At 56.4% G+C, this 27,818-nt stretch overlaps 1 protein-coding gene across 3 annotated transcripts in view; it reads right to left on the bottom strand.

The window, feature by feature from the left end:
• AEBP1 (AE binding protein 1) overlaps positions 1-9,120 on the bottom strand; it is a 40,935-nt gene extending 31,815 nt beyond the window's left edge. The window contains exon 1 of one of the 3 annotated variants that reach the window (XM_078850679.1): positions 8,513-9,120. The gene's annotated coding sequence lies outside the window, so the exon portion shown is untranslated. Of the gene's footprint in view, positions 1-3,247; positions 3,461-8,512 lie in introns of those variants that run through there. The other 2 variants (XM_073325475.2, XM_078850678.1) reach the window with 2 other exon arrangements.
• Positions 9,121-27,818: the final 18,698 nt, after the last annotated feature.

Below are 27,818 nucleotides of genomic sequence, written 5' to 3'. Positions count from 1 at the left end.
CAGCAGATCATTCGACAGGCAAGAGAAGGGACCCTGGCTATTGCTACCAGGTAATTGGCCATCCAGGGCCAAGGGGCACTAGAGGGAGATGCTTGGCTCACAGCAGAGATGGGATCTGGGGTGAAGTACTGGGCTGTCGGCTCATCATCAGCGGGAGACACTGGAGGCCAGAGAGATTCCATGGCCAGCAGCAGGATCTCAGACCCCTTGATCAGCCTGGTCAACACCAACCTACCACAGCACCAGATGCTAGGGCAGAGGAGGCCACGTGTTCTCCAGAGGAGAGCGTGATCTGAGCTGCTCTGTCATGTGCTCGCAGGCCTGGCCCTGGGAGGGAGCGAGGCGTTGGCGGGGTCACACGGGGAACCCAGCCCCAGAACCCACTGCCTTTTCTCTCCCCCCACAGAAAATGGGGGAAAGTCCCATGGAAAGAATGAGTCCTCCCAGGCCTGTATCAGAGGCCCCAGGTGAGGAGGCTGCCCGGGACGTAAGGGCAGATCGAGGGATCCAGAAAACCGGCAGATGACCCATCTCTGAGGCCAGCCCCGGAGGCTGTCCCACGGGAGCCATGACAGAAGGAGGAAATTAGTAGCAGCTGCTGGGCTAGAGAAAATGGAATAGGGGTCCTGGGGCAGGCACCTGGCAAAGTGCCGGAGTCCTAGGGGCCAGGCAGAGTTCTCAGTGACTGCGGGATTGGAGGAGGCGTCTGGCTCCAAGGAAGCTGCAAGTCCCGAATACTTTGGCTCTGAAGGCCCACTTGGCCAAGCCCTCTCTGTGTCGCGGCTGCCGGCGAGTCTGAGTCTCTGGAGGGTTGTTGGGTCTGACACAGCTTTGGATCCGAGGACACATCCCTCAGCTGGGCCGATCTGGACTCAAGGGCCATGCCAAAGGAGCAGCCGTTCCTTACACGGCGTGAACGAGAGGCCATTGATGGCTGCAGCTGGCCGGGGTGCCAGTGAACCCATGTCTCCCAGGGCAACCCCCCATCCGTCACAGGCTCGCGAGCGCACGTTCGTTTCCTGTTTACCACTTACTGACCCTATCTGGGGAAGCAAACCAAGCGAGAGGCCAAGGGCTGAAGATAGCAATCCTCTGCTAGCCAGGGTGGTCTGCAGAGTCTCATGATTAATGGGTAGAAGTTGGAAGCAGATGGGCCATTTCAACGATACAGCTCCTCCCCTCGCCCCCCTGCAAGGGCCCCGAGCTCCTTCTGGGGTTCATTATTTAGCCTTGTTGTCAGGAGAGTGAGTTAGCCAGAAAGAACAAAAGTGAGGCACAAATGTTTAATGGGGAGGGGCGAAGAACCGTCAGAACCACTCGCTCCCAGACCGAGGCGGGGGGGATTTCCAGTGCCTGGGCATTTTCAATTTGGGGGGGCTCTTTCTAGGGCCGCACTCGCTCAACCACAAGCTATGGGCTGTATGCAGGAATCTTTTGGGACAGTTCTTTGGTCTGGGCGACCCTGGAGGCCATACTAGATGAGCATCATGGTCCCTTCTGGCCTCCGATTGTCTAATTCTCACCCAGACAGCAAACCAGTGACCTGCCGCTCCTTGGGAGAGGGGTAGCAGCCTCTCAGCTGGGGAAGCACAGAACCTCTGCTACTCCCGTTCCGGCCTCATGCTGCTCTCTCCCACCTTTTGCAAGTCTCCCTCTCAGATCTCTTCACTGGCTGAGCCCCCCGGGGACTGGTCTGTTCTGCAGGGGCCTGCCACCCCCACTCTTCCAGGCTCTGCCCATCCTGTAGCAGGGTCCAGACCCCCGAGGGGTGGTGGATGGGCAGGCTGCTCTATTTGGAAAAGGCGTTTCTCGTGGGTTAATACGAACAAGCCAGAGGAGCGGCCGAGCGCAGGACAGCCTCTTCTCGCAGAGGAAGGGTGGCACAGTGGGTAGAGGACAAATCTAGGACTGAGGAGACCTGGGGTCCAGTCCCTGCTCCACCACAGCTGCCTGTGACACCTTGGGCAAGTCACTTAGCCTCTCCGTGCCTCAGTTTCCCCATCTAACAGCCCTGCCCTGCCTCACAGTGGTGTTGTAGGGAAAAAGGAGGTGCTCAGTTACTACAGTAACAGGGGACAGATAAATACCTTCGACAGGGAGGTTTAAGCCCCAGAACCCAGTGGAAGAGGATAAAGGAAAGCGGACCTCTCACCCTGTTCCCTTTCCATCTCCTCTGGCCATGACACCCACTGGAATAACCACGGGCTCTGCTGCCCTTCTTCTCCGAGCAGTGCCCTGGGACCCAAGGTAGTAAGGCCATTATTGCTTAGGCAGCCCTGGGCGGGATCTCAGCCACACAGTGCCAGGCTCAGAATACACAAGGTAAAGGGGGTCTCTGGCCCAAAAGTGCTTCTACACAAAAATCCCCTTCCCGCCGTGCTGCTAAGGGTGGCAGAACTGGGCCCGAGACGAAGGGCGTAAGGAAATATCTAGCCACAAAGGAAGACAGACGTTTGGCCAACGGCGATCGTGTTAACTGTAGAGCCGAGCTCCCTTGGGAATGCCCAGAAAGAGGCTTGTTACTGGGGTCTCCGCGCGATCAATAATGCTCTGGCATCACGGGAACCGGTGAGAAAGCGGTACGGGGTCACCAGTGAGTCAGAGGCTCACCAGCGTTGGTGAGTGGTACCGTCAAGTGCTTGGCCACGCTTTGGTTCATTAGGAAATATGTGCAAGAGCCCAAATAACCAGCGTCCGTCAGGTTTACAAATACGGCACAGGAGAAAGGTTCTATGGGATACCAGTCTCCGAGGAAGCGATGCCTCGTTCACCTCACGCAGAAGGTGTGCTCCTAAGGTTACACGTCTACAGCCGCCCTTTTACACCCTGCTTGTTTACCAGGAAAAGGTACCAGATACGGCATTTGAAACGAGATTCAACCAATTAGCTTCTGTAGCGTTTTCTGATCCCATGAGGTACTGTTCCCTTTGTTCTGTACCCACCATTCATTCCGGCCCATAATGCATCCAACACCCTTATCTTTGATCTGGGTAGATGCCTCGCAAGTACTAAGGGGCTTGGAGACACCTGGATAAACAGGCTTGGGAGGGTAACTAGCGTTCTGTGGTTATAAGGAACCAATTATATGTTCTGGTTTTCCTATCTACTTAAGCCAAAGCTTATGTCAGCTGATGCAAAGTGTTATGGGATACTTAGCATAAGTGAACAGGTTTTACAACAGAGGTACAGGCTTTATATAACTATATAATTGCTATATTAATACTTAATGTGTGTACTTAATACCTACGTAAGCTAGCCAGCGGACATTAGTCAGCACCAGATGCAAAGCAGATGTTGTTGATCTTAGGCCTTGAAAATGCAAAAAGCCGCTCCCCTCCGTTCCCATGGGGATGGTGGCCAGTGGCGAAAGTGGCATCAGTTGTGAGGGGGCGGCGGGGAGCGGCACATGCCCATCCGCGGAGACTTGAGGCATTTGTGGGTTTGTTTCCCCTTCTTTCCCCTCCGCCTTTGTGCAAAACGAAAGCCCCGCAAGAAAACGCCGTGCCTCGGTGAATGCCACGGGGCAGCCGACCCAACGCACCGTCCATGGACTGTACCGGCTGACCCAGTGCACCGCAGCCATGCCCGAGCCAACCCGGAGCTCTCTGATGGTGTCTAGAGTCGGGAAAGAGGGTTTTCTCTTTGTTATTTGTCACGTGTATTGCGGTAACGCCCAGGAGCCCCGCCATGGACCTGGACCCCTTGTGTTCGGTGCTGTATAGACACCCAACTAACGTGTGTTAGCTAACCCAGACCTAACCACTCTCTCTTCCATAGTGTGGACGCAGATTATCTATCGCCTTTCACCTCCATCTCACAGGTTAAGGTCCAACAATGGACGGGGGGGGGGAGGGAAGCAGCCATGTTACTAACCCCAGTCTGACCTGGGCCTCTTTTCCCACTGTAGCGTTGTGGGGAACAGGGAGGAGAGCTCCAAACCCCCGCAACACCACGTGCTGTGGTCTGGCTCTGGCAATCAGCCAGGAGCTAGCGATGTTGGGCTATGGCAGGAGGCCATTTCGGGGGAGAGCTGGGCAGGGATAAGGGGAGGGAGGGGGCTGGCAGTTGAAAACTCACCAGCTGAGCCCCTGGAACGCACACACACAGTCACCGGGTTCCCTTTGAGCGACGGCGCTTCTTCCAGTCGGGGCCGTAGCCTGGGCTAGCAGCCATCACCTGTTGCCTGGTGGAGACTCAGCGGTAGCCGTTTGTATATAATTGGGCACTCTCCCAGCTGATTGATCTCTGGTGCGGACCAGGCCCAGGAGCCCGGGGAGGGACTTGGTGCTCCTACGAGATGCAACATTGCATGGTGACTTGCCTGCCTCGCTGGGCTCTTACCCCGGTGCAAATCAGGAGTAACTTCGCTGGGAGGAAATAATTGCCATGGCATGAAACGGGAGGGCGAGAGGTCAGACTCCGTCCCGCCCCCCGCTTTGAAATCAGAGGCCTGGGTCTCTGCTTATGCTGGTTTTAGATCAGCGTGTCCCCACGGGAGAGGTGAATCGAGATCTGTCTGCACGGAGTACAGGCCTGGTCCTGGATCACTATGTGGATGCTCTCAGGGGATCCACAGGCTGTTCTGGGCTTCCCCTTCACTTGGCAGGCCGGCGGGTTAGTCCCCCAATCACGCCCCAGCACGTTTGGCTACGTCTGGACAACGGTATCTCCATTTCCCCGGCGTATCCTCTGCCAGCTGCCAGGGCGTGTCTGTGACCGGAACCCCGCCCCGCACTTCGGGGGGACAAAGCCGATCTCGGCTCTGCCCCGGGTGCAGCTGTCAGGCCCTTCAGCGAGGGTAACGCGTCCAGCCGCCAGCCGCTCGCCAGGAGCATGGAATGTGGTGGATCATTACTCACAGGTGGCCCCTGCCCCTTTCGCTCCCTGCCCGGCACCCGCCAGCAGCCCGGGCTGGTATTTCAATGGGCCTAGTTTGTGGGAAGGGACCTACCCTCTCCGCCCCCCCAGGGCTTTGGGGGGATCACGCCATCACTGCTGCAGTGCTGGAGAAGGGATAGATTGGTTCCTAGGGGGATTTCAAAGTGGGCCTTGGGCTTTCCTTCTGGGTCTGGGTCCAGGCCCACCTCCTCCCTCCCCACAGCGGCGCTGGGTCATGCTGGGAGGATGAGTGCTAGTCGCCTCCCTCCCAGGAGGAGGGCACAAGGCCTTGCCCAGCACTCCAGGCTGTGAAGGGCCGGGAACTATAAGGTGGGTAGAAAGCTGGCTAGATTGTCGGGCTCAACGGGTAGTGATCAATGGCTCCGTGTCTAGTTGGCAGCCGGTGTCAAGTGGAGTGCCCCAAGGGTCGGTCCTGGGGCCGGTTTTGTTCAATATCTTCATAAATGATCTGGAGGATGGTGTGGATTGCACTCTCAGCAAATTTGCGGATGATACTAAACTGGGAGGAGTGGTAGATACGCTGGAGGGCAGGGATAGGATACAGAGGGACCTAGACAAATTGGAGGATTGGGCCAAAAGAAATCTGATGAGGTTCAATAAGGATAAGTGCAGGGTCCTGCACTTAGGATGGAAGAATCCAATGCACCGCTACAGACTAGGGACCGAATGGCTAGGCAGCCGTTCTGCGGAAAAGGACCTAGGGGTGACAGTGGACGAGAAGCTGGATATGAGTCAGCAGTGTGCCCTTGTTGCCAAGAAGGCCAATGGCATTTTGGGATGTATAAGTAGGGGCATAGCGAGCAGATCGAGGGACGTGATCGTTCCCCTCTATTCGACATTGGTGAGGCCTCATCTGGAGTACTGTGTCCAGTTTTGGGCCCCACACTACAAGAAGGATGTGGATAAACTGGAGAGAGTCCAGCGAAGGGCAACAAAAATGATTAGGGGTCTGGAACACATGACTTATGAGGAGAGGCTGAGGGAGCTGGGATTGTTTAGCCTGCAGAAGAGAAGAATGAGGGGGGATTTGATAGCTGCTTTCAACTACCTGAAAGGGGGTTCCAAAGAGGATGGCTCTAGACTGTTCTCAATGGTAGCAGATGACAGAACGAGGAGCAATGGTCTCAAGTTGCAGTGGGGGAGGTTTAGATTGGATATTAGGAAAAACTTTTTCACTAGGAGGGTGGTGAAGCACTGGAATGGGTTACCTAGGGAGGTGGTAGAATCTCCTTCCTTAGAGGTTTTTAAGGTCAGGCTTGACAAAGCCCTGGCTGGGATGATTTAATTGGGGATTGGTCCTGCTTTGAGCAGGGGGTTGGACTAGATGACCTTCTGGGGTCCCTTCCAACCCTGATATTCTATGATTCTATGAACTCTAAGTATACAAGAGGCAAGCTGAAAATTCCTGGTCTCCTGGCTCCCAGCCCGTTCACCTTCCCTAGGCCAGAGGGCATTCTGCGAGGGAAGGCTCTGACTTGCCAAAAGCTGCAGGCCAGGGAGACTCAGCCGTGCAGCGGTTGGACCGGATCGTGCCACGTGGGGAGGGGGCGGCATCGGATCAGAACAAATCTGCTCAGGATTCTGGAAGCAGCCCAATAAGGGGCCATGCTCAGGGGCTCAAAGGTATTGCCGTGTCCCGCCCCGGGCAGCACGGTTTGGGCTGCAGCACCGGGGTTTGTCAGAGGGGGTCCGGGGGGAGCACAGACTGCAGCTCTTTGACGAGAGGGCTCGGGGTACTGCCTAGCCCGGCTGCATTCCCCCTCCGCAGCTCTCTCTGCGTTCTTGGCTGCCGCGCAGCCTGGGCCGTATCCTGAACTCCTGCCAGACTAAACCTTGCATAAGCATTTGGGAAGTTTAGGTTGGCCAGAACCAGAGGGGGGCTGCTGGGAACCAGGGCTGGGAATGCTACCCACAGCCTGAAACTGGAGCTCTCGCCTTCAGCCGGCGAGTGCCCTGGGTCTGCGGCAGGCTCTGTGCTCTGGCTGGAGGGAGCGGGGGGCCTGTCCAGCTGTCGCGAATGCCGGGGCTGAGCCAGAATCTGGGGGCTGCACACAAAGCCCGGCGGGAAAGGTGTGGCAGCATCCACATCCTGCCAGCAGGGACAGAGCTGGCTCCCTCAAAGGGGGCTGGGTGCCCCTTGCACTGGGCAGGGCAGCAGGGGTACCCTCCCTGTGAGCTGGGGAGCGCCAGGGCTTCACTGGCTCCCGCTGGTCTCGATTTGGGAGCTAAAGTGCAACGGACTCCAGCAGCACCTACCGGGAGCCGCCGAGAGCCCTGCGGCGTCTCCGGGCATCTCAGGAAACCGCTGCCCGTACAGGCTTCCTGAGAGGTGGAGCAGCACAACCCCCGACCCCCGTCCACGCAGAAGCTTTGGCTGCCGGGTCGTCCCCTGTGCACCCCCCAGGAACCAGAGCACCAAGCGCGTGAGGGGCTCCAAAACCAGGGGCTGCTGCCGGTGGCAGCCTTTGGCAGGGCCCAGCGCCACCGTTCCCGTCTCGCCCGGGCCCTGGCGCACGATGCTGGACGTCTCGGAGAGCCGGGGGGCTGGAGGGCGCAGGCACCAGGGGCTTGAGAAACACCAGGCAACTGGAGGGCTCAACAAACCCCAACAGCCAGAGGACTAAACACCCTGCAAAGCACCAGGCCCGAGGCAGACGCTCCGTGCGGAACAGACGGGTGGTTCCGCTGCTCCAGCCACGCCGCAGGAGAAGGGGAGATGCTGGCACTGCCCAGGCTCACGGCTCCTCCTTGCACAGTCCCAGGGACTGGGTGGAGACAAACATTCGCAGGGGGCCAGCCTGCTTCGGGCCGTGCCCGGGCGGACAGAGCCTGGCGATAAAGGAGCGGAAAGGCTGCAGCGGGATGGGGATAACTGCCGAGCAAGGCACCGGGCAGAGCAACGCACGGGAAGCAGAGACCGGGCTCAGGCTGCCAGGTGTCTGGTTTTCAGCCAGAACCCCCCGGTCGAAAAGGGAGCCTCCCCAGCCAGCCGAGCTGGGGGAGGTTCGTGGGGACACACGGTGGCAGCAGAAATTCCCTTGTATTTCTCCACTGGCTTTAGAACAACCCTGCGGCAGGATGCCAGGCTCTGCAGAGAGCTGGAGGGAGCCGGGCGCGGCCTCCTCCGGAAAGGCTGCAGCCCACGTGCCCCGCTGCGATCCGCGGCAGCTGGAACTTTCCAGCGCGTTGGCCGCAGATCCACGTCCCGGTGAGCCTGGGCCTGCTGGTGCAACGCGGGTCCTGCGCCCACCACTGGCAGCCAGCCAGCAGCAGGGAGCGAACGCCGCTCCGCGGTCCCTACTCCACAGCGCCATATGGGAGATGCCTCGCTTCTGCAAAAGGGCGATCTGCCAAGCAGGCACAGCTTGTTACCCCGCAGCAGACCGACGGCTCCCCCCTTTCCACCCTGCCTGTCCTGCGGGGACAGGCTCTGATTTGGAGGCTGGCGGCAGGCGGTTACAGCCAGGCCACGTTCGCCTCCGGCACGCAGGAGAGCCGCCCTTGCTTTCGGGCATGTGCCAGGCCCATCCGCGTGCGGAGCGAGCCGCAGAACCCGCCCACGGCCGCAGGGCCCTGCTGTGCTCTCTGGGTTTGCAAGCACAAAGGTACTTACGTGGCCGCAGTATCCGGGCAGCCTGCTCTCCGGCGTGCCGGGCCCGGGGGGGCGCTGTTCTTGTGGTTAGCGGCAGAAGGGGCAATGCAATGTTTGAGGTCCCATGTGTCGGGCATTCCCGGCGTGGCTTCGTTGGTCACTCATCCCCGAGAACGTCCTGGGCCTTTGGAGAATCTCGCGGCACCTCCCCGACTTCCTGAGAGCGGCGTTTTCCTCCCGCCGCCCAGATTGACACAGCCCAGCGTGCAAGGCTGTCGTGTTCTAAAGCACACGTGCCAGCCGTGCAACGAAGTCGTGAAATGGGCTACGAACGCCGGACAAGAGAAGGCAGCCGAAGGTTTCACAAGTGCAGGGGCACCAAAGAGGCTCCTCGCCAGGGGCACCGTTTGCTCTAGGGCCAGCCCTGGGCAGGGCTGTCAGCCCCATGGCACAGGTGGGAGCTGACCAGAGGGAGGCCACCCACAGCAAACTGACCCATGGCTCACAGGACGGGAGGGAGAGCAGGGAGCAGACTGACCCATTGCAAAGGGGGAGCAGGGAGTGGACTGACCCATGGCTCACAGGACGGGAGGCGGAGCAGACTGACCCATTGCAAAGGGGGAGCAGGGAGTGGACTGACCCATGGCTCACAGGAGGGGAGGGGAGGCGGAGCAGACTGACCGGAGGGGAGGCAGAGCAGACTGACCCATTGCAAAGGGGGAGCAGGGAATGGACTGACCCATGGCTCACAGGAGGTGAGGGGAGGCGGACCAGACTGACCCATTGCAAAAGGGGAGCAGGGAGTGGACTGACCCATGGCTCACAGGAGGGGAGGGGAGGCGGAGCAGACTGACCCATTGCAAAAGGGGAGCAGGGAGTGGACTGACCCATGGCTCACAGGAGGGGAGGCAGAGCAGACTGACCCATTGCAAAGGGGGAGCAGGAAGTGAACTGACCCATGGCTCACAGGAGGGGAGGCAGAGCAGACTGACCCATTGCAAAAGGGGAGCAGGGAGTGGACTGACCCATGACTCACAGGAGGTGAGGGGAGGCGGAGCAGACTGACCCATTGCAAAAAGGGAGCAAGGAGTGGACTGACCCATGGCTCACAAGACGGGAGGGGAGGCGGAGCAGACTGACCCATTGCAAAAGGGGAGCAGGGAGTGGACTGACCCATGGCTCACAGGAGGGGAGGCAGAGCAGACTGACCCATTGCAAAGGGGGAGCAGGGAGTGAACTGACCCATGGCTCACAGGAGGGGAGGCGGAGCAGACTGACCCATTGCAAAAGGGGAGCTGGGAGTGGACTGACCCATGGCTCACAGGAGGTGAGGGGAGGCGGAGCAGACTGACCCATTGCAAAAGGGGAGCAAGGAGTGGACTGACCCATGGCTCACAAGACGGGAGGGGAGGCGGAGCAGACTGACCCATTGCAAAGGGGGAGCAGGGAGTGGACTGACCCATGGCTCACTGGGGGAGGGGGAGCACTAGCAGGGAGTGGACTGATCCATTGCGGAGAGGGAGTAGACTGACCTATGGCTCACACAAGGGGAGGGGGAAACAGGGAGCAGACCAACGCATTGCAGACGGGGAGCAGGGAGTGGACTGATCCATTGAGGGGGGAGCAGGGAGCAGACTGACCCATGGCTCACAGGAGGGGAGGGGGGACAAGGAGCAGACTGACCCATTGCAGAGGGGGAGCAGGGAGTGGTTCAGGGAACGGACTCGCCCACTGCACACAGAGGGGAGGGAGAAAGGGGGGGCGGATTGACCCATTGTTCATGGCGGGCCAGGGGTGCTAGAACAAAGTTTATAGTGGGGGTGCTGAGAGCCATTGAACCAAACTGTAAACCCTGGCTATAATGGCAACTACATCAGGCCAGGGGGTGGGGCAGCCCCCAGCACCCCCGGTTCAAGCACCTGTGTGGAGGGGTGAAGGAAGGAGGGGCGCAACCAGCCGAATTGCTGGGCTCTTTCTGCTCCCCCTCCCGTCCTGTGACAAGGGGGAACCCCCTCTCCTCCATAGAGAGGGGTCTGGACTCCCTCTCCCAGTGACCGCACTGGGGCGAGGATGGGGCCGGATGCTGCTGGGGCCGGTCAGCGAGAGCAGCACTGGGGGGTTAGCACCGTTGCAAGGGGCAGACCCCCAGCTCCCTCCTCCTGCTGCACGTCTCAGGGGCTGACGTGGGGGGGCCGCCTGCGAAGAGCAGAGGTGCTTGTGGGGGCGCTGCCCCCTGCTGGGACTAGCCGGGCGCAACAATGGTGCTGCTGAGACCCCCCCCAAGCGGGGCACAGCTGCACGGGAGCTGGCCAGTGCCCTGGAGAGCGGGAGAGCGCCGAGCAGCGTACACCAGCTGCGGCTGGCTCGGGGGAGCAGCGGTGCTGTCTCACCCCTCTCCGAGCACCTGGCTGCACAGAGCAGGCCGCCAGCTCCGCGGGGAAGAGAAATGACCCGTTTCCTAGGGCTCCACGCGCCGGCCGGAGAATCCCTCCCTGGGCCCCTGCCAGGGAGCAGGCTGGGCCCGGCTGATGTCGGCAGGATATCGAAAAAACTGGTCCCTTCCCACCCCAGGGGGGACCCCAGCGCCAAGTGCAAGCGGCGGCTAAAGCAATCAGCAGCGTCGCCAGGAGTCAGGGCCTCCTCCGTGCAGAACGAGCAGCTCGAGGCAGAGTCCAGAAGGCTCTCTGGGTGCGGCTGGCAGCCCCGTTCCCCGGCCTGCCCGGAGCCCCATGCTGGAGAAGGCTTTGGCTCCAGCCTCAGGCATTCTTCTGTCAGGGAGTCATGGGGAAGGGGAGGGAGGGGAGAGGACGTCCTGGCTCTGACTGTTTGAATCCTTAAGAAGAAGCCCACGGAGGACCAGGGCCTGGTGGAGGCTCAGCGCAGGGTCTGTCTGGAGTCACTCCGTGCTCTCTGGGGAGCAGCCAGAGCCCCGGGTTTATCTCCTCCGGGCACAAAGGATGCTCTGAGCTGGAAGAGGCCCAGTGGGGGGCTGGACCATCCAGATGCTGCAGGGGGAAAGGAGGCCACGTGCTTTCAACAGGTGGCCCTCAGCTTCATTGCCTGCCCAGCTGGAACAGAAAGAAGCAGGTGAGTCTGGGGTTACGGCCACCTGCTGTGGGCACTGGGCCTGATCCAGCAAGGTGCCACGACCTCGGCCGTGTGACTGCCGAGGGTGTTGGTGGCACTCAGCCCTCGCCGCACATGAGCATTTGGACAGCCGCGTGGAAGGATTTGCACAGTTCCAGAGGAGCGAGTCTTGTTCCTATGGCCGAGACCCGCCGGTGAACTCGCTGCATAAGGAGGATTTGGCACGGTTCCTTTGGAAGAGCGTGCTCACAGCCGCCAGCCCCGAGCCTCCCTGGCTGACACACGCACCGCTTTGTTGAGTTGGTTTGCAATGTAAGAAGAAAGGGAAACGCAATTGTAACGGAGTGGGAATTTTCCGTAATGTTTTGAATGGCATTGCCACGTAGGGGAAACTGAGGCACAGATATTACAAGATATTACAGCAAATCCCTAATCTGTCACAATGACTCCCCACTGGGGGCGTTCGCAGGACATTTGGCCCCGGCTGAGATCATGGTGCTAGTGTTATTATTATTCTTTTCTGAATGTCCAAAGGTGGATGACATTTCACCCCAAATATCGGTCAGCGTTTGGAGATGTCAGCCACGCACATTTGTGAATGCTGCTTTCCCCCTGGCTAAGGAGCGGTGGGGTCTACTCTGGGTTCAGCCTTGCTTGGCTGGGTAACCGTCGAGCCAGAATCAAACCAGCACTGTACAGATTGCCACAGGAATTGAGCTGCCAGCCAGCTCTTGAAGACAATAGATACAGCATTCTTTCCCAACCCCCCAGGGATTTGAACCCGTGACCTCAGAAGCAAGAGCCAGACCTGTCTGCTACCTCTGCTGTGAATCAAAGATAGTGATTTTTCCTGGCTTCAGGCTCCGAGCCGGTGTGATTGTAAGTTGCTGGTCAGGCCCATCAGTGGAAGAGGTGGGGAGAGAATTCAGCAGCTCTTGAATCCCATCTCTGAGCTTCATCTGTCAAGCAGCAGGTCCGGAAGCGTCCTCCCAGTCAGCGCTGTCCCAGAAAGATGCTTTTCCAATTTTTGTTGATAGCCCTTGCTGTGTCGACCTTTCCGTCATCCTGGAATTTCAGGGAAAGTCCAAATCCTGGGGAGTGAAAAACTTTGCAAAACCAGCCAGCAAATAAATACATCATCTCATCGTAACTGTCACATGGATTTTCATTCACAAACGTTCCATGAAAAAACAACGCGGAGTCCTTTGTGGCACCTTAGAGACTAACCAATTTTTTGGGGCATAAGCTGTCGAAGTCTAGAACGCACTTCATCAGATGCATGGAGTGGAATACACAGTAGGGAGGTATAAATACACAGCACATGAAAAGATGGGAGTTGCCTTACCAAGTAGGAGGTCAGTGCTAATGAGCGAATTCAATTAAGGTGGAAGTGGCCTATTCTCAACAGTTGACAAGAAGGGGAGAATACCAAGGGAGGGAAGATCACGTTTGTAGTGCTAATGAGGCCAATGCAATCAAGGTGGCCAATTTCAAACAGTTGACAAGAAGGTGTAAGTATCAGCAGAGGGAAATTAGTTTTTGTAGTGACCCAGCCACTCCCAGTCTTTATTCAGGCCTAATCTGATGGTGACCAGTTTGCAAATTAATTCCAGTTCTGCAGTTTCTTGTTGGAGTCTGTTTTTGAAGTTTTTTTGTTGAAGAATTGCCACTTTTAAGTCTGTTACTGAGTGACCAGGGAGATTGAAGTGTTCTCTGTCTGGTTTTTGAATGTTATAATTCTTGATGTCTGATTTGTGTCCATTTATTCTTTTGCATAGAGACTGTCCAGTTTGGCCAATGTACCTGGCAGAGGGGCATTGCTGGCACATGGTGGCATATATCACATTGGTAGATGTGCAGGTGAACGAGCCCCTGATGGTGTGGCTGATGTGGTTAGGTCCTATGATGGTGTCCTTGAATAGATATGCGGACAGAGTTGGCAATGGGGTATTCACTCTCCCTTGATATTCACCCCTTCTTGTCAACTGTTGAGAACAGGCCACTTCCACCTTAATTGAATTGGCTCGTTAGCACTGACCCCCCACTTGGTAAGGCAACTCCCATCTTTTCATGTGCTGTGTATTTATACTTCGCTACTGTGCATTCCACTCCATGCATCTGATGAAGTGGGTTCTAGCCCATGAAAGCTTACGCCCAAATACATCTGTTAGTCTCTAAGATGCCACAAGGACTGCTCATTGTTTTTGCTGATACAGACTATTACGGGGCCGAACGCAGAGAGAGACTGGGTAAGCTTCAGCCGAGCAGCCCCTTTACAGGCGCAGCTGCGGCCATTTCCCCAATCAGCCCAGCTTCTCTTGCCTTCAGCCCTGGCTCTCTCCCTGGGCTGGCTTTTAAGCCCCACAGGGCAGGAGCGGGTAACCACCCCGCTACACAGACTAACACGGCTTCCACTCTGAAACGTTCCGTGGCTTCACCCAAAGCTGAACTGGGGGCAAAGCCCATGAATGATACTGGGAATGACAGGCCAACCGCTCACCTCCTGACATGGGTGTATTCAGGTTTAAAAGCTAGCCGCAGGTGGAGATCGGAAACCCTCAACCTCTGCCTCTGAGCGGGTCTGTGGCCATGGAACTGGTCTAAGGCTCAGGAGACCAGCATCCAGTTCCTTCTTCTCTGAACTTAGCCTCCTGGCTCCCGTGGGGGCTGTTAGGAGTTATGTGGGAGGCAGCATGGCCTAGTGGATAGAGCACCGGCCTGGGTTCTGTTCCTGACTCTGCTGCTGGGTGAACTTGGGCAAGCCATTTCGCCTCCCTGTGCCTCAATTTCCCCATCTGTACAATGGGGATAACAATAGTGTCCTCCTTTGTAAAGGGCTTTGAGATCTCCTGATGAGAGGAGCAAGGTGGTGTTATAGCTATGGACAGATGGGGAAACTGAGGCACAGAGCGGGGACTTGACCTGGCCAGAGTCATCCAGCAGGCCCGTGGCAGAGCCAGCAAACCCATCCATCCTGTGCTTTGCTCACAGCTGCTCCTAACGGAGATCTGAGTAAACAAGGGACTCTGATTAAAACCACATTTCTGCAGACAGTGATGTAACTTTTGGCCTCACAATCACTTGAAATACCAGCTTCTGCGTTTCCTTGGTCATCACCGGTTTGAGCCGGGGGGCAGGGCAGGGAGGAAAGGGGAGAGTTCAAGTGACAGCCTTCACCTAGGGGTCAGCTGTCAGGGGGACTTGGCCCTGAACTTGGCTTCAGACTCGTGTGCGTTCCGAGGCACACCGCGGATGTGTCCATGCTGCAATCAGAAGGGGTGATGGCAGCTTACGTAGACACACCTGAGCTAGCTTTAACCTAAACCTGAGCACCTCCTGCTGCTGGGTTTGAGGATTGGCAGGTTCCTGGCCTGAGAACGACTCCGCGTGACGGTCCCAAGAGGCAGGGGAGAAGTGGGAAACAAGCCGGGTTCAAGGGGTGGCAGGTGGGCACCTGATCTGAACTGCATGTCGAACCAAGGGGAGGAGCCAGGTGCCCTGGGGGAGGAGCTATGAGCACCAGGGAGGAGCCAGGTGTGCTGGGGGAGGAGCCAGGTGCCCCAAGAGAGGGGCCAGCCTGGGAGATGTGAGAAAGAGGAATGGTTTTTGGAGGGAAGGAAAGTGTTAATAACCAGGTGCCAGTTTCTCCGGCTGCTCCATGGGGACGCTGGCCCTGCCTGCACAAACAGCAATTAACGAGCTGGCTCCCCTCCCGGCCTGCTCTGCACCCCAGCTCCTGCGGCCCTCGTCTCGCATGACCTGCCTGAGGCTGGGCTTGGGCACTGAGAACAGAGGCCCTCCTTGCCCGCCATCTGCTCAAGGATGACACCGTTCCGGGGGCTCATGCCAGAGCCTCGTGGGGGTGGGGGTGCAGAGAGGGGCATTTCTCTGGGTCTCACTCAGAGGGGTGGCCCCAGCCCACCTGCAGCTCGCTCCGGCCCACTGGTCAGAGGCAGGTCAGAGCCCAGTGACGGTGTGGCTAACAGGACCAGGTCTCGGCTTTCGCAGGAGAGGCCGCCCCTGTGCCATAAGCCATGCCAAGGTCTTCTGCACCCCGGATCCCTGCATGGCTGACTCTGCACCCTGGATCCCCCCCACCGGGCCCTTCCAGACCCCAGATCCCACAGGGGCTGCTCTGCACCCCAAATCTCCGTGGGCTGATCCACACGCCAAATCCCCACAAGCGTCACTGCACCCTGGATCACTCTGCACTTCAGACCCCCCCGCCCCAGGCTGCTCCACTTTCTGGATTGACCATGGGTTGCTCTGTGCCCCACATCCTCCCCACAGGCCACTCCATAACCCGGATTCCCCCACAGGCTGTGCCCCTGACTAGTCTCCCCACGGCTGCTCTGCCCTCCCTGTGCACCCCTGCCGCTTGGCCAGCCACCCAGTCCCTCCAGCCCTGGTCACAGGCCTCTCCCGGGGGTCTCTCTGACACCCAGATCAGGCCAGTGCAGTGAGGTGAGGCATGGCTTGGATACAACCAGTTCTGTTCACGCGCCCTGCCCTGGGCACAGGGCACGGACCCCGCTGTCACCGAGCCGGATGGCTGTGATGGGAGCAGGACACTGCCTGCCCTGGGTGTGGCCTGCCTGGCACGTCTCCTGGGACACCGACTCCCAGCCTGTTACCCCTGCCCGGCTATGGGAGCCTGCAGCCCCCCTGCCTTCAATCCCCTGGGCCAGCACTGACCCCCCCGCAAGCTACCCCAGAGCATAAGCACGGCCTCTCCCACACGCCACCCGAAGGGGGAAAACGTTTGGGGTTCTCTCTTCAAGGGGCCGCATGGTGCATCACAGCAAACACCTTACACAGGCTTCGGTCACTCACTTTATTTACTTGAATACACAGATCTGTACAAGAACAACCACCCCTACTTGCATTTCCCTGCCTCAGTTTCCCTCCCACTCCAGGGCGCACTTTGGGCTGGGGGTCAGGGTCCTCTGGGGCCATCCAGGACCCAGCCTGTGGCTCGGGTCCTGGTCCACGGAGCCTTCTCCCCCGGCTTTCCTTCCACGACCTTGGCCCACCACTTCCCACCCACTCCGGTGACTGCATTTCCCCAGACCCCCCCAGGCAACGGGGTTTTCAAGCCCACTGTCCACACCATGGTGTCTCCTTAAAGTTGGTTCAACACAGCTCTGCAAGTCGGCGTCAACAGCCCCGGAGCTACACCCTCGGCATAGCAACAGCTGCATCAGCACAAGAATGCTTCCGTGGCCGGAGCTACCTTGGTCCTGGGCGTGGTCCTGGTCCACGCTCGAGGGTTACGTTGGCACAGCCAGGGCAGCCGCGTGGTGCAGATGTACCCTCCGGGCTGCTGCTCGGGGCCTTTCCACTCACTCCACCTCCCCAGTCCTTTCCACAGCAGGAGGACACAGCTTCTCCCCTTGCCTCAAGGTGCTGCACCCTGAGCTCCTGCCAGCCATGACGAATACACGGTGACTTTGGGACCTCGTGATACAGTAATTTTCACAGCCACCACTTCACAGTCTCCACCAGGAGTCATGAGCTGCACAGACGTGTTCCCCAATCATCACAGTCGCTGTAGCGGGGTCGTCTCCTCCAGAGCGGCAGGGGGAGGCCCTGCAGCAGCCCTGCCTCTGTTTCCCCTCACCTGGGTTTTCCCCATTGCTCCCGGAGATTTACATGGGTCAACCCTTGGTCCCGGTCATTCTCAGAGTTCAGCCCCCTTCCAGCTGCCCTCTACCCGCAGCTCTCCCCACCAGCGGGGAGCCCAAGTCCAACAGAAACCAAGGAGTCCTCACCCCAGTCTGCAGCTGGGTCCAGAAACCTCCTCCCTGAGCACCTTCCCTCTTCCTGCTCCTCTCCAGCAGCAACCCCCAGGGCTTTTCCTGGGGTCTGGCCTCCTGTCTCAGCCCCACCACTCTGGAGTCCTCTCCTCCCCGTCTAGCACAGGATCCCTGCTTGCTCCCTTCTGCAGCCATCTGCCACCACCCATCTGCTTTCTCCCCTGGCCTCTGGGCTAGATAAGGGAGTGGGCTGGGTCACATGACCCACCAGTCACATGACCTTAATTCTCCCCACCTGGGGGGGTGAGCTAATCGTGCCGCAGGTGGGGCTGGGGCCATCTCCCCAGAAAGGGGCCAGACACCCTGTGACGGTCACTCTCAGGCAATAAAATGGGGGGAGGGCAGCGTGAGCCCCAAGGATGACCCCCGAGTCCGGGGGATTCTGCCCGACACCCATGAAAAGGGGGAGGGAGCGAAAGCTGCTGCCCTCACCCCAGGGATCAGGGATGCACTGACCCTGGGTGTCTGTGCCAATGTCCTGTGCCAGGTGTCCGGCTTGGATGTGCCACACCAACCGCCGACGTCACATCCAACGTGGCAAAGGCTGACCCGCCCTCCCCGTCTGTCCTTCCCTCATCACATTATGGCACCAGCTTTGCGGTGCCATGGCTGAGCGTAGGGTGCCACGAGGCACGGATCAGGGGTGAGTGGGGGGGCCTGAACGCCACGCTCCCGAGGTCACTCGCCGGGCTCCCTGCAGCCACGTGCTCAGGGAGCTAGCAGAGCCGGGCCCGCTTGGCACAGGAATGAGGGCAGAGGAGGAGACGAATCAACCTCAGCATCTGGGAACGCCAGCTCTGAAGAAGAGCTCTTTGTGGCTCAAAAGCTCGTCTCTCTCACCAGCAGAAGTCGGTCCAATAAAAGCTATAACCTCCCCCACCTTGTCTCAGGAACATCTAGAGACAACAGATAAATCCCTCTGTGAATTGCCAGGGGGGCTTGCACCTAACGCAACAAGCTCTGTGCTCTCTAAACCCTCCCATCTCTGGCAGTGGGCCTCTGCACCTGGAGAGCCATCCGTCATGCATCACGCTTTGCAGGCGTTGGAGAGAAGAGAACTCATCTTAGAACTCACCGCGTCTAACCCGCTGCCTTGTGATTCTCCGTGACACAGCCGAGGGAACCGGTGCGTGAGTTCTACAAAAGTTGTCCCCTGCCCTGGAGGTTTCTCCAGCCAGAAACGCCCTTCCCACACTGGTGCACAGGGTCAGTTACACCCCAGGGAATTAATGAAAATTATGCAACATCACATGCGTATTCATTTACGGTTTAAATACAGAATGTATCCTCGCTAGAGAGACATGGAGGCCAGCTTCCATGAATCTTGCATTTGTATTGCCCATTTTATCAACGCGCTTTATCATCAGTTAACGAAAAACTGGACACCAAACTGACCCAGCATGTGGGGTTTGTAAACCTAAAGAATAGGCTTTAAATAATGACGACTGAAATTCAGGATGCTTTTTATAATGAATTAGGGCCCTAAAACATACTTCTTCGACCATGAAGCTGGTCTCTTCAAAGTCCAAGATTGAAATAAAAAAAAGAAAATGAAACAAAGGACCATTGTAAGTTCTTGTGCGGTACAAAGATATGCAAGGTAATTGCAGTTATAGCGAGTCTTTCTTTCATACCAGAGATGGAAACATCAGCACCACAAACTTCAGCATTAAACACCGGGCCTCATCTGACGTTATTAGTCTGTGGAAGAGAAGATTAGTCTGCGGAAGAGAAGAATGAGGGGGGATTTGATAGCTGCTTTCAACTACCTGAAAGGGGGTTCCAAAGAGGATGGATCTAGACTGTTCTCAGTGGTGGCAGATGATAGAACGAGGAGTAATGGTCTCAAACGTTGCAGTGGGGAAGGTCTAGGTTGGATATTAGGAAAAACTTTTTCACTAGGAGGGTGGGGAAGCACTGGAATGCGTTACCTAGGGAGGTGGTGGAATCTCCTTCCTTAGAAGTTTTTAAGGTCAGGCTTGATAAAGCCCTGGCTGGGACGATTTAGTTGGGGATTGGTCCTGCTTTGAGCAGGGGGTTGGACTAGATGATCTCCTGAGGTCCCTTCCAACCCTGATCTTCTATGATTCTATGATTCTATGACAACGTTCTTTTAAGCTCCTGCAACCTGTGGGGCCCTGAGTGGCCATAAACACATATTTCTTCTTCAACAACGCTGTGATAATATTCAGAGTCATTTTGCATGGTAGGTAATGAGCAGCAAAAAAGAGAGGCGTGCCGTTTAACTGCTACTGGCTCTGGGGCCATTGTCCTGGGAACTTTTTTCCTGAGATAATTTAAGTACCTCGTTTTCTTGCCCTCTGAAGCACAGAACATGTGTGACAATGCATTGACATCCTCAAATCTTTCTCCCACCATGTTGATTATGTGGGCAAGGCATGTAACATGGAGGCTACAGGGAAACAGTCCAGACAGTCCAGAATTGAAAGCTTTTTTCACGCATGTTGTATGTTACTGCATTGTCGTAAGCAATTGTGCACCGTTTGAACGACAGCTTGAGACGCAGCCCTGTGATTTGTTTGCTGGATAACGTGCATGTGAGCAAGATAAAAGCACACCTTTCCGGGGCTGTCTTTCACCAATGGTGCAAGCCATGCAATGCGATTGTGAAGTGTGTAACAGCCTTCATCAAAATGAAGACCTCCTCCATTTTGTCCTTAAGTTTATTTTGCACACTGCTGCAGACATCTGTGGCTGGTAACATCCTGGAATTGCACCACCATTCTTGACTCGCGTGTTAAGAAACTGTCATAACAAAGGACAGTCTATTTTAGATGGTGGTCTATTTTCACTGACCCAAGTTCCGATCCAATTACAGATAACATCCAACCACTCTTGTTGCACAATAGTTGTGTTGAAACAGGGTGAAATTGTGTGCTGTGTTTTATGAGGTTCTCCTTGCAAAACTTACGTTCTTGTTAAAGGCTTCTGTGATTTGTTCAGATGGTTTGCAACAGCCAATCTCCACTCATGGTCAAGAACAATGTTACACATTTTGCAAAAGTGTTTTCCTCCGTCTTCAAATACTTCTCCAGGAAAATTTTTTGCTCTGTCCTTTGCTGATATATTTGCAAAATGAGAACTTTCTTGTGGCATTTTTTGTCAAAACTGTTTAATGCTACTTCTATCATAGAATCATAGAATATCAGAGTTGAAAGGGACTTCAGGAGGTCATCTAGTCCAACCCCCTGCTCAAAGCAGGACCAATCCCCAACTAAATCATCCCAGCCAGGGCATTTTCAAGCCTGACCTTAAAAACCTCTGAGGATGGAGATTCTACCCCCTCCCTAGGTAACCCATTCCAGTGTTTCACCACCCTCCTAGTGAAAAAGTTTTTCCTAATATCCAACCTAAACCTTCCCCACTGCAACTTGAGACCATTACTCCTCGTTCTGTCATCTGCCACCACTGAGAACAGTCGAGCTCCATCCTCTTTGGAACCTCCCTTCAGGTAGTTGAAGGCTGCTATCAAATGCCCCCTCACTCTTCTCTTCTGCAGACTAAATAACCCCAGTTCCCTCAGCCTCGCCGCGTAAGTCATGTGCCCCGGCCCCCTAATCATTTTTTGTTGATTTATCCTGCACATGATCTGTCATTTTACTGTATCCTTTTGGTTAACGGTCATATTACGCAATATTACAAGCCTATGCATAGTGAAACATTATGCAGCTGCATAATTGTGTCATTCTCTGGGGTGTCATGGGGATGTGCTAAACAACATTGTCTTCTCGATCTGCGTCCATGGCTTGTATCACGGATTCATATGTTCTAAGGCCAGAAGAATCATAGAATCATAGAATATCAGGGTTGGAAGGGACCTCAGGAGATATCTAGTCCAACCGCCGATTGTGATCACCTAGTCTGACCTCCGGTACAACACAGGCCAGAGAACTTCTTGAACAAAATTCCCAGAGCATCCAATTTTGATTTAAAAGTTCAGTGATGGAGAATCCACCACGACCCTTCCTAAATTGTTTCAAATGGTTAATTACACTCACTGTTAAAAATGTATGCCTTATTTCTGTTCTGAATTTGGCTAGCTTCAATTTCCAGCCATTGGATCGTGTTCGACCTTCCTCTGGTAGATTGAAGAGGCCATTATTAAATATGTGTTCCCTATGTAGGTACTGACAGACGTAGATCAAGTCACCCTTAGCCGTCTACCACTGTGCCCAGGAAATTTACATGGCAGGTTTATTCTGCCACAGGCACCATCCTCTGGAAAAACAGCTCCCGAAGGGCGACTGGTCTGTTGCTGACACAGAGCTAGGCAAACATCAGTCCACACTGGGTGTGGGGGCTCTGCTGGATGCAGGTGGGACGTTCTCAGGCCAAGCCCATCGCTCCTCCTTCCCATGGAGAGGTCGGAGCTAGAAACTGAAGATTCTAAGTCTGATCCTGGGGTGATCTGATCCTGGGGTGATCGCTGTCGCGGATATTCTGTGGGTAAGGGGTTGGGTCACTCATGACTAGGGCATTAAAGCTAAGAGACCCCAGACACTCCAACAAGCACCTACGCACTAAGTGTGGCTAGGCAGGACACCCATAGGTGCCTTAGATAGATTAGATGGGGTATATGGGGATAGATAGATAGATTAGATTAGATGTGTATGAGGAGAGAGCTCTGAATTGTATTTGTTTAATTTCAGCAGCTGTACTTTGCATCAGTCTCACAAAACCTGTTTCTCTCTCCTGTTCGCATCCTCCTGGCTCCAGCACGTCAAGTTTCTTTTCCGTTGTCGTTACTCGTATTTATTTGGCAGAATTACAGAATTTAATCCAACGAAGGAGCTCGCTCGTCTTTTTCCATAATACGATGTTTGGGTCAAAGATCAGGGTTCTGTTCCGCAGCCAGGCCACCGGACCCAGCACGCTTTTGTGTGGAGAATTTTCACAGTCTAATTAACCATTAGAACAACTCGCCGAGGGACATGGCAGATTTCTCCATTGCGAGGCGTCAGCTTGAAGGCTCAGGCTCAGGCTGCAGGAATCACTGAGAAAGGTTCTCCGGCCTGTGCTCTGCAGGAGGTCAGACTAGATGATCACAATGGTCCTTTCTGGGCTTGGAAGCCGTGGAACTGTGACAGCTCCATCCTCTGGACACAAGCCTTGGCAACGTGAATGTAGGCCCAGACCCTCCTCACGTCCATTGAACTCAATGGAGAGCTCTTTCTGTCTCTGTCCTTTTTTCAGGAGGGTTCTCCTGCATCCTGTGTCCCCTGCATCCTGCTGCACAAACAACACCCCAGGGTCGGGCCGTCCTGCCGTCCAGCTGGCTCTGAACTTGCAATGGAAGTGAGGAAGGGCCAGAGAACGTTCCCGCGCTGAGCCCGAACGTGGGCCAGGGACCACGGGCCTTGCTGCACGCCCCGCTCTTACTGAGGAATCTTTCCCCGGCCGTGATTTCTCAGTGCCCCATGGGACCCGGCGGTGTACACAGAGGGGGCTGGGTGTGAGCAGCCACCCAGTGCCCCGCCCTGGGCTCTGGGACAAGGAACGGAACAAGCGTGGGGGACCTGCCAGCTGCAGTGTTACAGACAGGGAAACTCCCTCTGCAAATGCAGACGGAGTCACGAGGAAACCAACCGACCATGAACACTGAGCCACAAAGGAGAAACCAACAACGCATCCCCGGAGCCCCTCCAACCTTTCCCCCCCAGAGCCTCCCCATCCCCCTCCTATCCCACCGCACAGACTCCCTGGTCCCCGCAACCCTCCCCCCCAAAGCCTCCCCCAACCTCCCAGAGACTCCCCATTCCCCCATCCCTCCCCCCATCCTCCCAGAGACTCCCTGATCCCCCCACCTTTCCCCAGAACTTCCCCCAGAGCCTCCCCATCCCCCTCCTATCCCACACCAGAGACACCCTGATCCCCCCAACCATCATCCCCAGAGCCTCTCCATACCCCCCAGAGACTCCCTGATCCCCCACCGTCCCCCCAGAGCCTCCCCCTCCTATCCCACCCCAGAGACTCCCTAATCCCCACTCTGTCCCCCCCAGAGCCTCCCCATCCCCCTCCTATCCCACCCCCGAGACTCCCTGAACCCCCTAACCCTCCCCCATCCCGCCCCCGCCCACCCCCAGCCCACTTGCAGTCTGTCCCCTGATCCCAGCTCCCTGGCTCTGCCCCACAGCTGTCCGTGGGGGGAGGGCGACACCCTGTGGTCCTGGCAGGGAAGCGTCGGCCTCATTGCTCTGGGCTCCCTTTTGCAGGGGCGCTCATGGGCCGGTGCCTCCGTCCAGCTGGGAGGCCTGCTAGGGGCAGGAGGGATGTTCCAGTCTGGGGCCGTGGGCGCAGAGGATGCTGGCGTGCGAGGCTTGAGACTGGTGGGGGGGAGACAGCTGGGGTGGGTCGTTAGTGGGTTGCAGATCGTTGTACTCCGGTGTCTCTGCTCAGGCCCTGAGTTTGAGCATGGTGCAAAGTTATGAATGGCAGCTCCCAGGTTTGCCTTGCGAACGCCTTGTGCGGGTTTCCCTTGAGGCTGGGGGCCAAGAGGCCAGCTGTAGGGCGATCGCTGTGTGACGAGTCGGACGTGGTGTTCTGCTCACTTGCTTTAGCACTGCTTCCCTCTCCCTTTTGCTGCCCTATAGAGTCCCCCTCCCTCCAAGCTGATTCAGCCCTTCATGGATGTGACAAAGCGGGACTGTTCTTAACGTTTCCTCTGAATACTGTAGGGGTGCCTCAGTTTCCCCTGTGCAGTTCTTAAGTCTCTAGGTGGTGGGATAAGGGGGTGTAATTGTTGCAGATCAAAGGGCCAGTGTACATAAATGGCCGACACTCTGTCTCCTGGCAACTGATGGCCTGGGCCCTCCCCCTGCAAGGTGAGAGCTGAAGGGTTGGAGAACAAAGGAATCCGGTGACCTCCTGGCCCGGGAAAGGGACAAAGCCCAGAGGAGGGGGGGCTGGAGGGAGTTTCAGTTTGGGGCTGGCTGGGACATGGAGTGAAGGGCAGACGGGGTTGTCTGGCTCACTGCCCCCCAAAATGGACCCAGCTGAGGGGTCCTGTTCTCTGCACCTACAAGCTCTGTGTTAGACCATGTTCCTGTCATCTAATAAACCTCTGTTTTACTGGCTGGCTGAGAGTCACGTCTGACTACGGAGTTGGGGGGCAGGACCCTCTGGCCCCCCCAGGACCCCGCCTGGGCGGACTCGCTGTGGGAAGCACACGGAGGGGCAGAGGAGGCTGAATGCTCCAAGGTCAGACCCAGGAAGGTGGAAGCCGGGTGAGCTGTGTGTCCTGCAGACAGGCTGCTCCCAGAGAGGAGACTCCCCCAGAGTTCATGGGGAGCAGTTCCAGAGCATCGCCCGGGGCCTCCATGACAGTGTATTTACAGACAGTTTCCGTATCCCCCCAACGATGTACTCAGCTCTCGCTCCAGCCAGTGTTTGCCAAAGCCGGGGCACGGCCCCGGGGCAAGAGCTCAGGGCTAGCTCAGGGTGGGTACAGACATTCCCGTCCATTGCTCTCCAGAATCTCAGCTTACATTTCAAAACCCTCCATCTGGAGCTGGTTTGGCTGCGTGAGGCTGATGACGAGGCACCTGCCGGAGTCTGCAAAGAGCCTGAGACAAGAGCTGGGGCGGGGGCTTGCCTTCCTCTGTGGCATGGGCGTGGTTTGCCTGCCGGGATCGTCCGGACATGTCTCCCCTGAGCAGTTCCTCCAACTCTAGGGCAGCTGGTCTCTGCCTGCAGTATGCAACTCCAGAGCACTAAAAAGCTTTCGTCTAACGAGAGACTCTGGGCTCAGTACGGGTGTAGCCGAAGGACCTGGGCTGAGCAGAGGCTCAGCTGAGATGCTCTAATGGGCCCCTGGGGGCTTAAACCCTGTGAGACTGTCCCGTTCCTTGCAGCAGCGGCTGAGTGAGATGACCAGATGGAGGAGGTATTTTTGAAAGGCAGCTGTGAGGAAGGGGTGGGGGGCAGCCAAAGGCCTATGCACTCTGGGAGGGAGACAGTTCAAACCCCGAGGCCCTTGACTATGAAAGAACTGGTTGTGGCCAGAATAGTCTTGCCCAGCTGGACAGGGTTACGCTTGGATCGGTGTCCCCTCGTCCCTCATTAATGGACCAGTTTTCTCTGCAATGCACCATTCACCCCTCGCCCCCCAGCAGGGAGGCAGGGGCACTAAGGCAAATGAGCATGGCTTTATGGCGAATGGGGATGTTAAATCAACATGTGGTCGTTCTTTGATGAGATCACAAGATGGGCTGATAACGGTAACTGTGTTGACATAAATACTTAGATATGTTAGTTTTACTTAGACTTACTTAGTTTCTTTGCGGGCGAGGATGGTCTTGTTGGTCTGTGTTTGTACAGCGCCTGGCACAATGGGGTCCTGGTCCATGAGTGGGGGATCCAAGGTGCTACTATACTGTAAACAGTAAATAATAATGTACTTGGATTTCTGTAAGGCATCAGTGCTGCATAGGGTGACCAGACAGCAAGTGTAAAAAATCGGGATGGGGTGGGGGGTAACAGTTGCCTACATAAGAAAAAGCCTCCAAAATTGGGGCTGTCCCTATAGAATTGGGACATCTGGTCCCCCTAATGCTGCACAATGTTCTGATCAAAAAGTAGCACAATGCCGAATCGTCATGGGACCTAATCAGTGAGGTGAAAACTGGCTAACTGCTAGAACGGTTAATGGGGAATCGTCACCCCAGAAGGTGTTTCTAGCGGGGCTCTGCAGAGATCTGTTCTTGGGCCAGTGCAGTTCCATATCTTTATCAGTGATCTGCAAGGAAATATGCAGTCACTGCTGGTGACGTTTGCAGATGGCACAGACTGGTGGGGAGATAAATAATGGACCTGAATCCCTCGCTGGGGTTCACTTCGACGAGCTCCATCAAGGTGGACTCCACGCCGGCGCCTTGTCTCCACTAGGATTTTGCATCCATTATCTCGGTGTAAAAAACACCTTTTCTGAAGTGAAGCCCTAATAGTCACAGCCTCTCTGTTTAGACCCAGCAGGGCCGGGGCTCTGCGCAGGGCCTTTATCGCTGGGATCACAAAGCTACTTTGCTCAGCACTCTGGGAGCTGTAACCTGATGCATGTCTGATTACCAGGCAGATAGCTTGTCTGGGGAGTTAACCTCCCCCACCACAACAGCCTCTGGTTTCAGAACTGCGTCATTTCCATCCCGTCTCCCCAGTGGGGGCTGGGTGGCCAGCACCCATGGCCCGCTCTGCTTTGCTGTTCACGCCTTGGATCTTCCTGCCCTCAGAGAAGGGAGCCTCTCGCTCTTTGGGATTCAGTTCCAGTTCCCTGGCACGGTCACCACCACAGACGTTTAGACCCAGTCCCACTCCTCCCCTCCCCGCCCCCTTTGAACTCCTCTATTGTCTCTGCTGACCATCCCCACGGATCGTGGTCCTGTGCCCAAGGCCACAGTCTCCTTCATTTATTAAACCTCCTTCCTCTTGTGGCTTGGTTCCCTGCTCTTTGCACGTGCGTGGACACCCCTCTCCAGCTCCATCTGCTTCGGCAGAACTCCATCTTCTGCCCTACCAGGTGCTGCAGCAGAGATGGGGGTGGTGACAGGGCTGGGGTCGCAGGGGGCTGCAGGTTGGGAGTGAGGGGCACTGGCAGCGCTGGAGGGGGGCAGGTGTTAGGGGGCTTATTCCTTCACCCGCCTATTTCCCTGGTCCTTCTCGCATGAACAGAGAGCAACAATACCCCAAGTCCAAAGGTGGACGAGCAAAGTCCAAAGGTGCAAACAATTCGATGTTTATTGGGGTGAACTTCCAGCAAGCATGATTCCAGTTTCTTTCCTCAGTGTCCCCCTTCCCAGCTCTGACACACAGAGCCTTACCTGTGGCCTGTTTCCCACTCCTGCCCTTAGCCAAACATGATTCCCATTCCCTGTTCCCATTCCCCCCCCCTCCACCATCCTGATAAGAATACACCTACATTCTTAGAGTTTGGCCTTTACTGACAGGCCTGAATGTCTATATCCTAACTGCAGGGCTGGGGTAGCAGGGGGCTGCAGGTCAGGAGTGAGGGGCACCGGTGGAGCTGTGGGGGGCCCAGGGCTGGGCTAGCAGGGGGCTGCGGGTCAGGAGTGAGGCAACGCTGGGGGTGGGGCTCAGGACCAGAATAGCAGGATGCAGAGGGGCGGTATTACCCCACTGAGGTAATATTGAGCCCCAGGCTCTGGGGCTGGAGCAGGAATATCCCCCCTCCCCAACACACAGGAATAAACTTGTTAACCAGTCCACAGTCAGTGAAATGGACAGCACTGGAAAGAAATAACAATTAAACCTTCATTACAAGCCATGTCGCCAGCCCTTTCTCGCGGCAAAGTCGCCAATCACGACATTGTACAACAGCTCCCTTTCTAAAGATGCGTTTCTTGACTTGGGGGTCGCGGGACCAGTTTGGGGCGGGGGTCGCAAGTGGGGGG

Source organism: Lepidochelys kempii, chromosome 26 (assembly GCF_965140285.1).
Source record: "Lepidochelys kempii isolate rLepKem1 chromosome 26, rLepKem1.hap1, whole genome shotgun sequence".
NCBI lineage: Eukaryota > Metazoa > Chordata > Testudines > Cheloniidae > Lepidochelys > Lepidochelys kempii.
Note: the sequence above shows the minus strand (reverse complement) of the source record. Positions and strands in the feature narration are given on the sequence as shown.